This window comes from Mus caroli, unplaced genomic scaffold, assembly GCF_978045245.1.
Source record: "Mus caroli unplaced genomic scaffold, Mus_caroli_1 scaffold_4, whole genome shotgun sequence".
NCBI lineage: Eukaryota > Metazoa > Chordata > Mammalia > Rodentia > Muridae > Mus > Mus caroli.
In genome coordinates this window covers 80,730,645-80,743,534 of record NW_028227259.1, presented here as the reverse complement: position 1 = coordinate 80,743,534, position 12,890 = coordinate 80,730,645, and positions in this window count along the sequence as shown.

Below are 12,890 nucleotides of genomic sequence, written 5' to 3'. Positions count from 1 at the left end.
TAGTTTGTGAAGAACTGGGATTAGTTCTTCTTTGAAGGTTTGATAGAACTCTGCACTAAACCCATCTGGTCCTGGGCTTTTCTTGGTTGGGAGACTCTTAATGACTGCTTCTATTTCTTTAGGTGATATAGGACTGTTTAGATCATTAACCTGATCTTGATTTAACTTTGGTACCTGGTATCTGTCTAGAAACTTCTCCATTTCATCCAGGTTCTCCAGTTTTGTTGAGTACAGCTTTTTGTAAAATGATCTGATGGTGTTTTGGATTTCTTCAGGGTCTGTTGTTATGTCTCCCTTTTCATTTCTGATTTTGTTAATTAGAGTACTTTCCCTATGCCCTCTAGTGAGTCTGGCTAAGGGTTTATGTATCTTGTTGATTTTCTCAAAGAACCAGCTCCTCGATTGGTTGATTCCTTGAATTGTTCTTCTTGTTTCCACTTGGTTGATTTCACCCCTGAGTTTGATTATTTCTTGCCGTCTACTCCTCTTGGGTGAATTTGCTTCCTTTCGTTCTAGAGCTTTTAGGTGTGTTGTCAAGCTGCTAATGTGTGCTCTCTCTAGTTTCTTTTTGGAGGCGCTCAGAGCTATGAGTTTTCCTCTTAGAAATGCTTTCAGTGTGTCCCATAAGTTTGGGTATGTTGTGGCTTCATTTTCATTAAACTCCAGAAAGTCCTTAATTTCTTTCTTTATTCCTTCCTTGACCAAGGTATCATTGAGAAGAGTGTTGTTTAGTTTCCACGTGTGTGTTGGCTTTCTATTATTTATTTTGTTATTGAAGATCAGTCTTAGTCCATGGTGATATGATAGGGTGCATGGGACAATTTCAATATTTTTGTATATATTGAGGCTTGTTTTGTGACCAATTATGTGGTCAATTTTGGAGAAGGTACCATGAGGTGCTGAGAAGAAGGTATATCCTTTCGTTTTAGGATAAAATGTTCTGTAGATATCTGTCAGATCCATTTGTTTCATAACCTCTGTTAGTTTCACTGTGTCCCTGTTTAGTTTCTGTTTCCATGATCTGTCCATTGGTGAAAGTGGTGTGTTGACGTCTCCCACTATTATTGTGTGAGGTGCAATGTGTGCTTTGAGCTTTACTAAAGTATCTTTAATGAATGAGGCTGCCCTTGTATTTGGCTCATAGATATTCAGAATTGATAGTTCCTCTTGGAGGATTTTACCTTTGATGAGAATGAAGTGCCCTTCCTTATCTTTTTTGATGACTTTGGGTTGGAAGTCAATCTTATCAGATATTATAATGGCTACTCCAGCTTGTTTCTTCCTACCATTTGCTTGGAAAATTGTTTTCCAGCCTTTCATTCTGAGGTAGTGTCTATCTTTTTCTCTGAGATGAGTTTCCTGTAAGCAGCAAAATGTTGGGTCCTGTTTCTGTAGCCAACCTGTTAGTCTATGTCTTTTTAATGGGGAGTTGAGTCCATTGATATTAAGAGATATTAGGGAGAAGTAATTGTTGCTTCCTTTTATTTTTGTTGTTAGAGTTGGTGTTCTGTTTTTGTGGCTGTCTTCTTTTAGGTTTGTTGAGGGATTACCTTCTTGCTTTTTCTATGACTTGGTTTCCATCCTTGTATTGGTTTTTTCTGTTATTATCCTTTGAAGTGCTGGATTCGTGGAAAGATAATGTGTGAATTTCGTTTTATCGTGGAATACTTTGGTTTCTCCATCTATGGTAATTGAGAGTTTGGCTGGGTATAGTAGCCTGGGCTGGAAATTTTGTTCTCTTAGTTTCTGTATAACATCTGTCCAGGCCCTTCTGGCTTTCATAGTCTCTGGTGAAAAATCTGGTGTAATTCTGATAGGCTTGCCTTTATATGTTACTTGACCTTTTTCCCTTACTGCTTTTAGTATTCTATCTTTATTTAGTGCATTTGTTGTTCTGATTATTATGTGTCGGAAGGAATTTCTTTTCTGGTCCAGTCTATTTGGAGTTCTGTAAGCTTCTTGTATGTTCATGGGCATCTCTTTCTTTAGGTTTGGGAAGTTTTCTTCTATAATTTTGTTGAATATATTTTTTGGTCCTTTGAGTTGAAAATCTTCATTCTCATCTACTCCTATTATCCGTAGGTTTGGTCTTCTCATTTTGTCCTGGATTTCCTGAATATTTTGAGTTAGGATCTTTTTGGATTTTGTATTTTCTTTGCTTGTCGTACTGATGTTCTCTATGGAGTCTTCTGCACCTGAGATTCTCTCTTCCATCTCTTGTATTCTGTTGCTGATGCTCGTATCTATGTTTCCAGATTTCTTTCCTAGTGTTTCTATCTCCAGTGTTGCCTCAATTTGGGTTTTCTTCATTGTTTCTACTTCCCTTTTTAGGTCTTGGATGGTTTTATTCAATTCCATCACCTGTTTGGTCTGGTTTTCCTGCAATTCTTTAATGGATTTTTGTGCTTCCTCTTTAATGTCTTCTACCTGTTTAGCAGTGTTCTCCTGCAATTCTTTAATGGATTTTTGTGCTTCCTCTTTAATGTCTTCTACCTGTTTAGCAGTGTTCTCCTGCAATTCTTTAAGGGATTTTTGTACTTCCTCTTTAATGTCTTCAGTTTAGCAGTGTTCTCCTGCAGTGCTTTAAGGGATTTTTGTGCTTCTTCTTTAATGTCTTCTACCTGTTTACCAGTGTTCTTTTGTATTTCTTTAAGTGTGTTATTAAAGTCCTTCTTGATGTCCTCTACCATCATCGTGAGATATGCTTTTAGAACCGGGTCTAGCTTTTCCGGTGTGTTGGGGTGCCCTGGACTGGGCGAAGTTGGAGTGCTGGGTTCTGATGATGGTGAGTGGTCTTGGTTTCTGTTAGTAACCTTTCGCCATCTGGTAATCTCTGGGATTAGTTGTTATTGTTGTCACTGTTTAAAGATTGGAGCAGACTCTGTGTTCCACTCACTAGAAGTCTTAAGATCCTGTGGCGGGTGTTGTGGGTAGCTGGCGAGTGTCAACAGACCCTGCGCCCTAGCTACTCTGGTGCTGGTCAGACCGGAAGAGGCTTGTGGCCCCACTCAGGTCAGTTTTCTGCTTCCCTAACTAATGCAGTCTCAGGTCCCGCGTGCAATTGGATTGGAGCAGAAGCTGTGTTCCACTCACCAGAAGTCTTAAGATCCTGTGGCGGGTGTTGTGGGTAGCTGGCGAGTGTCAACAGACCCTGCGCCCTAGCTACTCTGGTGCTGGTCAGACCGGAAGAGGCTTGTGGCCCCACTCAGGTCAGTTTTCTGCTTCCCTAACTAATGCAGTCTCAGGTCCCGCGTGCAATTGGATTGGAGCAGAAGCTGTGTTCCACTCACCAGAAGTCTCAAAATCCTGTGGCGGGTGTCATGGGTGCTGGCGGGTGTCAGCAGACCCTGCGCTCTAGCTACCCAGGTGCTGTTCAGACCGGAAGAGGCTTGTGGCCCTACTCAGGCCGGATTTCTGCCTCCCCAACCAAAGCAGTCTCAGGTCCCGCGTGATTGGACTGGAGCAGAAGCTGTGCACCACTCACCAGAAGTCTCAAAATCCTGTGGCGGGTGTCGTGGGTAGCTGGCAGGTGTCAGCCAACCCTGCGCTCTAGCTACCCAGGTGCTGGTCAGACCCAAAGAGGCTTGTGGCCCTTCTCAGGCCGGTTTTCTGCTTCCCTAACTAATGCAGTCTCAGGTGCTTCTCAGCCATTTGGTACTCCTCAGTTGAGAATTATTTGTTTAACTCTGTACCCCATTTTTAATAGGGTTATTTGGTTCTCTGGAGTCTAACTTCTTGAATTCTTTGTATACATTGGATATTGGCCCTCTATCAGATTTAGGATTGGTAAAGATCTTTTCCCAATCTGTTGGTTGCCTTTTTGTCTTATTGACAGTGTCCTTTGCCTTACAGAAGCTTTGCAATTTTATGAGGTCCCATTTGTTGATTCTTGATCTTATAGAACAAACCATTGGTGTTCTGTTCAGGAATTTTCCCCCTGTGTCTATATGTTCCAGGGTCTTCCCCATATTATCCTCTATAAGTCTCAGTGTCTCTGGTTTTATGTGGAGGTCTTTGATCCACCTGGACTTGAGCTTTATACAAGGAAATAAGAATGGGTCAAAGGAAGACCAAAGTGTGGATACTTCGATCCTTCTTAGAAGGTGGTACAAAATACCCATAGAAGGAGTTACACAGACAAAGTGTGGAGCAGAGACTGAAGGAATGACCATCCAGAGACTAACACATCTGAGCATCCATCCCATATACAATCACCAAACCCAGACACTATTGTGGATCCCAACAATTGCTTGCTAACAGATGTCTGATATAGCTGTCTCCTGAGTGGCTCTTCCAGGCTCTTCCTTTATTTATTTATTCCACAAATAAAGAAGTGGATGCACAGGGTCCCCAATGAAGGAGCTAGAGAAAGTGCTCAAGAAGCTGAAGGGGTTTGCAGCCCCATAGGAGGAACAACAATTTACCCCCAGAGATCCCAGGGACTAGGCAACCAACCAAAGAAAACACATGGTGGGACTCATGGCTCCAGTTGTATATGTAGCAGAGAATGGCCTATCAGTCAGCATTGGGAGGAGAGGCCCTTGGTCTTGTGAAGGCTCTATGTCCCAATGTAGGTGAACGCCAGGGCCATGAAGCAATAGTGAGTGGATTGGTGAGCAGGGCAGAGGATAGGGGTTTTTTTGGAGGGGAAACCAGGAAAGGGGATAAGATTTGAAATGTAAATAAAGAAAATATCTAATTAAAAATACATTTCAGCCAATTTCCCCTTCCAATTTACCTCCCCTCCCCACCAATCTACTTCTCTTTCTTCAATTCCCTTAAGAAAAAAAAAAAAAAAAAAAAAAAGCAGGTCTCTTTTCTGATACATAGATAGGTAGATAGATGCATACCTAAATATATATGTAGATATGTAGATAGCTGACATTAAACAAATCCTTTGACTTATAATAAAGTTTAGCCCAATCAATGCCTTGTAAGCTACCGATAGTAAATACAATTAGCACACCTAAACTACAACATTCCATGCTTATTCTAGACTACATTGCAGTGGTGAGCATATTTTTCTTAACCCACCACTGGACAAAATCAGCACAACCCTTTATTTTATGATAAAGATTCTAAATATCTTTCAAAATATATTCAGTACCTACAATCAGAAATGCAACAGACCACAGTATAGTTGATGAGTTGTTATTCGTCCTTATAAAGGCATAGCTGATGGGGAGTTATAGCTTATGGCAACTTCCCAGGATATCCAGATAGTGTGGTACATGTCCATTCCAAGGGACAAGATAAAAATTCGAATGTGGAAGCATGGAGTCCACTGAATGTGTTCTCTTGTGAATCATTGTTGATGAAATACTAAGTCAATGCATCATGAGCTGGGTATCTCCACTTTTATCCATCTTACTCTTTGAAGCGAATCCTCTCACAGAAACTAGAGATCATTAATTTGGCAAGTATTGCTCCCCAGGATCCTCCTACCCTTGCCTCTCCACCATCAAAGGTATGTGATGCCCATCTGACTTTGGGCAAGAGTGTTGGGAATATTAACTGAGGTCCTCCTGACTGCTTGGCAAGCTTGCCAATTGATCCATCTCCATAGCTCCACTCTCTGTATATTTAAAACTCAAGCAAATATTCACCTAAAGTATTAGTCCTTTTAAGATCTACTATTTTTCTCTATAAAAGGATTAGAAAGTTTGTAGTTCATTGATGCTAAATAATTGATTTCTGGACAATTGAAATTTATGCTGTTGGCCTAACTCACAGCCTTTTAGTCTATTCACATTGGAATTTCAACTATGGAAAACACATAGGCAGTGCTCAAGCCCATATCCAGTCTGATGGCCCTTCTGAGATCCAGTATCTCTTTCTGATTTTCTGCTAGCCATATCCACCTTGACTCACAGCAGGCCCCTCTTATAATGAACATGAAGCTGAACAAGACATGGTCTTCACTTGAACATCTTCCCTGCCTGTGTTTTCTAGTTCTATTCATCACATGATTTTATAACCTAGTAAGAACCCAAGGTTCTTACTTTCTCCAGAACTTTCCATATTTTATTGTAACTTAGCAAGTTTCATGGTTAAATATCACCAGATTCATTCCTGTGCAATAGTGGAGTCACCGCCTCCCCCCCAACCTTCTTCTACACTCTTAGGTCACTATCCATTAATCTCACCTAAACTTGCCCCAACAGATCTCCCAAATTATGACTACAACAGTAATACTAAGATCAAATCTAGATTTTCCGTGTCCTTATTACATAATAATTCAGATCTCTCTCTCTCTCTCTCTCTCTCTCTCTCTCTCTCTCTCTCTCTCTCTCTCTCTCTCTCTCTCTCTCTCTCTCGTGTATGCTCATGTATCAATATGATATCCTGAGAAAAGCAGCTTATGAGAGACTTATGAGAGAAAGACTGTTATACAGTGTGTACAATGGGCTTTATTGTCACATATTTATGTAGTGGACTCCTAGGGCTTTTACAGGACTATGAAGCTTTCACAAATTGCTTGGCTTCAGTGACTCTCTTGAGCCATAATGTAAGATCCAATGACTCCCATCAATAATACATCTTTCATGTGTGTAAAATGAGAAGCATGTGGGAAATGGTACCAATTTTGGCTGCCAGTTTAAGATGGATCTTGTCCATGTTGGACCATGGTTGCATTAGCGTCTATGTGCAGACCCTGGAGTAACACTTCTGTTGGCAGCTGTTACTGCAGAGCAGGGATTCCTTTCCATGGGGAATCAGTGTCTGTTTAGGTTCTTTCTATTGAAAATGAATTTGCATTTTTATGAAATAGAACCTTTGGTATGTGGGGTCTTGTTCTCAAGACACCTTTTCTGTTGTCCTAATTCAAAGCACCAGGTTTTGTTTTTCTCCCAAAGGTGCTAATCATGTTAACAGTTACAGCTGTGTTCAAGCTGCCTCCTATGTAAGGCTAAACTTGTTCACATTGTTCCTTTGACAAAATGCACATTTCTGATATATTTCTGCTTTCTCACTATAAACATAGATGAGATCAATAAACAGTAGCCATTCCAGAGTCTGAATACTTTCCTATTTTGAAATTTGCTGCAGAACAACCCAGTCTACTATTTTTAATTTAACCTCATCCAACTCAAGCTCTCAGAATGTGAGTTAAATCTATGGTGCTCTTTTTCACAATATTGTATAAATGTTCCATAGCCCAGGTCTTGATAGAGTACTTGAACTTCAATGCCTCTGCTATCTCCTGGGTTGTCCTTGTCCTTCCACACTCCAAATGTGCCTTGGAATCCCTGTCTTCCACGTTCTACTGTAATGGCCCACTAAATGCTACCTACAACTCTCAAGGACTCTTCTAGCACCAAGTTCTAAATCTTCTATATTCCTCCTGTAAGTCAGCTCCAAAACGGTCACATGACTTGTCTTATTACAGCTATGGCCCTGTTCCCTGGGACCAATTTTAGATACTTTTCCTGTTGCTGTGATAAAGTTCCCTAGCAAAAACAACTTACCTGTTAGAGGGTATAATTTGGCCCAGAGTTTGAGTGTGTACTCAGTTATAATGGGGATGTCCTGGAAGCTGGAGATAGAAACAGCACTGATCCTGTTTTATCTTTAGTCAGCAGGCAGAGAATGACCATTGATCATGATCAGTTAACATCAATTGCACAGTTTAGGACCTAGTCAGGAGGAACTATATCCCTGCAATCTACTTTTCAATTCAGAATTTTAATTTTTTGAGATTGTAATATAACTACATCATTTACTCTTTCCCTTTTCTCCCTCCAACCCCTCCCATCTGCCCCTTCTTGCTGTCTTTCAAATCCATGGCCTTTTTTTATTAATTGTAGTTATATGATATATATATATATATATATATATATATGTACATATATATGTGTGTGTGTATGTGTGTATATATATCATACACACATATGAGACATACAAACATACAAGTATGTTATATGTACATATACATGTATATATATGTGTGTGTGTATATATATATATATATATCTCATACACACATATGAGATATACAAACATACAAGTATGTTATATGTACATATACATGCAATACACATAATAATATATTCCTAAATAGATAAATGCAACCTGTTCAGTCTATATAAAGTTACTTGTATGTATGTTTTCAGGCTAATTACTTTATATTGGATAAACAATTAGTGTGCTCTCCTCTGGAAGACTATTCCTCCTGCTTTCAGCATTCCTTGCTTGTCTGTAATTCTGTGTGGGTTGAAACCTCTTGAGCTTTCCCCATATTTTTATTACTATTTTTAATATATTTCATGAGATAGATTGTGAAAATATTCTCTTCCCCACCTCCTCCCAGCTCCTCCCCATTCTGCCTATGTACCGAACTTCATGTTCTTTTTCTCTCACCCTCAAAAACATTACAACCTTACTTTTAAGGTGGGTCTTCTCAACTTAATTAGTGTAATCAATAGCATCTCTCACAAGCATAGCCTTATGGTAAGCTAACATAGATAATCACTCCCAGGCATGCCCAGAGACTTGTCTCCTAGGATATTCTAGCTCCTATCAAGTTGACAATATTAACAATCAAGGCTTAGTATAAAATGCCAAATCCTTAACATTAAAGTGTATTATAATCTGATAATCTGGTTCTGTTAACATCTTTAGTCTAATCTGCTTTCACCTCTCAGTGATCCAGGCTTTCTCATCTTCCCAAAAGTACCATAAAGTAGGATAAATTCTAAGGCAGTGGTTCTCAACCTCCTAATGCTTCAACCTTTTAATACAGTTGCTCATATTGTGGTAAGCTCCCACCCATAACATTATTTCATTAAGAACTGCTGGTCTATGGGAAATTCTTACTCATCTTTCAAGGTTCACTTCCAATCATGCTTCATCTAGAAGGCTTTCCTGGTCTCCCATCTATTTGCTTCCTTCTCCTTCTCTGCTGGCTCAACTTGGATGTCTTCCTGTTAGTGCACATTCCATTGGTCTCATCAATTACTTTCTATTAGATTCATGATCCTACAACTTTCCTACTTATATTTTCCATCGATTCTCTTGCCTCTCTCCCTCAATATCTATTTATTTCTCCCTGTGAAATATGCAAATAGGCATATACAACATATTGGGTTTAAAAATCATTCTCAAATTTCATATATCTTTTAAGTACTGCCCTATTTTCTCTTTCATAGCAAAAAATGAAAATAAAAAAAAACAAAAAAACTTGAATTATGCATATTTTGTCTTGATTTCCCATCCTATCTCTCAGTCATTATAAATCTTTTCAGTTCTATTGAAAACGTTATTGCATTACCATCAATGACCCCCACATTGCTAATTCAAAAATCTTGTTTATTTAGTCAACAGCATTTGATAAAGCTGATTCCATACTTCTCTTTCAAACACATGAGTTATATATTTACTAGATTTGGGGGAAAGCTCTGCCATATTCTGCTATGTAGCTCTCTATTTTTAAGCCACTTTTACTGATTTTTTCTCATACCTCTGACATATTAATGTGAAATTGCATCAGAACCTAGACAGATTCTTGCCATGGTAACATATGCCTGCTCTTTTGGAATGTTTATGTAGCAAAGTATTATCAAAGTATTATCTTTGCACTTATAACTGTAAAACTTGCATTTCCAACCATAGAATTTGCCCCAGATTTCAGACTTATATATACCCAGTTACTTGATGTAGTGCCATAGAATTGTCTTCATTATAACAAATTTAAAATTGCAAACACAAAACTTGCATCTTCTCCTTCTTACTTTCATTGAAGTTCATTCCAGCTGGTGACACTTCTATTCTTCCTTCCTGGTGTTAAGGACATGACATTAGTAGTCTTTTTTGCCTTTTTTCTTTTTCTCATATTTCATAGATATTCCATTAGCAAACACAATAAACTATAGCTTTAACATATATGACAAACATGAACATTTCTTATCGTACACTTTCTCTTTTTTATTTATTGAAAATAGACTCTTCTCTCTTATGATATATCTCTACCACAGATTCTCCTCTCTCAGCTCCTCCAAGCTAAACTCCATACTTCTCCTCTCCCCTAATCTATTCCCCCTCCTTTCCTTATTAAAAAAAAAAACAAAACAAAACAAAAAAACAGGCCTCCAAAGGATGACAACAAAACATGACAAAACAAGATAGGGCAATATTACAAGATAGGGCAAAAGCCCTCAGACTGAGGCTGGTCAAGGCAAGAGAAAAAGAGTCCAAAGAACAGGCAAAACATCCAAGACATATCTGCTTCTACTGTTAGGAGTCCCACCCCTAGAAATATCAATCTACCATCTATATCATGAATGCAGAGGGCCTGGTATAGACCTTTCAGGCCTCCCCCATGCTTACAAAGTCAGTCCATGTGAGCCCTGCCTAGTCCATTCAGTGGGTTGTGCTCTCCTGGTGTCCTCCATCCCCTATGTCTCCTACCTTCTTTTCTCACCCTCTTCCATGGGATTCCAAGAGCTTCAAAGGGAGGAACTGATGGAGATCTCCAATGTAAACACTCTGCATGATGTCTGAATGTGAATCTCTGCATCTGCTCCCTTCTGCTTCCAGAGAAGCTTCTCTGATGACTGGCCAGGGCTGATATGTAAAGATAGAAGAATACTGTTAGGAACATTTCACTGATTTCTTTTAAAAGACCAGTTGTGTTTTGTCTTAAAGCCTGTGTCTCTAGGCTATCTATTCTCCAGTTCCTGACCATCCAAGCAGTGTCAGACATGGTCTCCGTCATATAGAGTGACCTCAAGTTAAATCAGACATTGGGTGTCCACTCCTACATCTTTTGTGCCACCATCCTCCGCAGCACATCTTGCAGGCAGAACAGATTGCAGGTTAAAAGATTTGTAGCTGGGTTGGTGTCCATGTTTCCTTTCTCTTTCTGTAGCTTGCAGAACATTTTCTCCTAATAAAGAGACTAGAAGGTAGGGATGAAGTATCCATGCAGCCAACTTTGACCATGTTATATCCAATGAGTTGTCTGGGTATTTTTCTTGGCAATAGGGCCCTGCTGTCAGCTTAAAGAGAGCTACCTTCTGTACTACCATTAGCCTGGGATGTTTGGGTATCTCCATTTCTTAATACCCAATCCAAGTAATACTGAAAGTACCCAAACACCTCTCAAGCCTTCTTGTTGTTCCCGTACACAAGGCTGATCCTATTAAAGTGCAATGTTCATCTCTCACTGACTTTCCAATTTTCTCAGTCAAAGGCAGAACCATAGACTAAAGTAGAATTGTCAAATCAGTTCACGAACCCAAGAATTCTTGGCCCTCTATTCCTTTTATTCTCCCCTATTTTAGCTTTGTGAGCCTCTCTCCTGCTCTATGAATAACCCAAAATAACCATGCTCCAAGGAAATGCATTCTTTATCACTAAGATCTAAACTCTCCTCCAAGACAGACACAGCTCCCGTGATTCCCTTCCTCATGTCTCTGCTCACATGTGAGCTACTCTGTGGGACTGTCTGCCTTATTTATGGCCACAGACCAATCTCTCCAACATACCAAATCTATCATTTTCATTTTATTTTCTTATGAAGAAAGAATTCTCTGAATTCTTATTCATTTTATTTGCATATAGTACCTCCCCTCCCTAAAAATGTGAAGTCTAAATGGGACTCTCAACATGTTCTTTATTGTTTCCTTTGTACTTAGGAGCCTATAACTGCATAGGCACTGCATAGGCATTTACTGAGGAAATGGTCAATACATTTAGATATAGATTACCCCACCTATGTGAAGACATATATCTTGCAAGGAAGTAGCTGCATGCATTAAGTACATTAAATTATCTACAACAGAACAGTAACTTCATGTAACAGCCAAATAGGAAAGGCCTTTTCTTGTTTCTGTTTGCTCACAGTATTTGACTTCCACATAGTACAGATATTGGAAGAAAGCTGAAAAGTCTGTAAGAATGAGAAGAGGAACACACATTTAGCACGCTGCCAACTGGAGCAGGAGGATGCCCCTCACCTCTCTGGAAAGAGTGACTAGGTGATCCCCTGAAGGATCATACAAAATGATGTAAAGAGTGGGGAATTACATGAGGGAAAAGAGGAGGAAGACAGAAATGATTGAGGCACCAGGACTGAGAAAAGAAATTAGTTAGTCTTAATTGGAGAGGGAATGATAATCAATTCCCCCTGAAAGACAGGTCAGAACTACAATCAACCTAGTATAATAAGCTTATAAGTACAATTTACATTTATTTTAACAATAAAATTACTTTAAATGAATTTTCCCATTGTGTATAATAGTAAGACATTTTACTGTTATAGAAAAGTAACATAAAAATCTGAAAACCATGAACTAATAATTTTCTTTCCAATGTAGACTCTTCAGAATCCAGTAAAGGTCTCTGGATCTCTGGCTCCTCTCAGGACCTAGAGTCATCCCTACTAGATAACTCTGCCATCACCTTGAACTTGCAGCTTCTGCACTAGATCTTCCACCCTTCAGGAACAGAAAAAGAAAGATCAAACATATCCATCTGGGTCCAATCTGTCTCCACTCCATTTGTGACCCAGATATTAGCCACATAGACACACAAAATTTCAGCAGGGGCTGTGAACTAGAGTTTGGCCATGTGCCTAAGAGGGCTACTGAGCCATCTATGAATAACTATGAAAGGTCTTCTATTACATTTTCCCATAACTTTTAGTTTAAGAAATAAGCCTGCTGTCATTTCATGAACAGAGATAGAAGTCACGATGCTCTCTCGTCAAAGAAAAAGAAGAGTTACACATAAGTGAGAGAATCTGATCGCTTTGTTTTACTTAATTTATTGACAAATCCCGACATCTTAGTGTCATAAAACTTTGAGAAGGGCACATGGTATCTATATTAGATTCTATTACAGAAGAGGAAGCTAAATCTTTCATTATAAGCAACAAGAATTCTTGACCT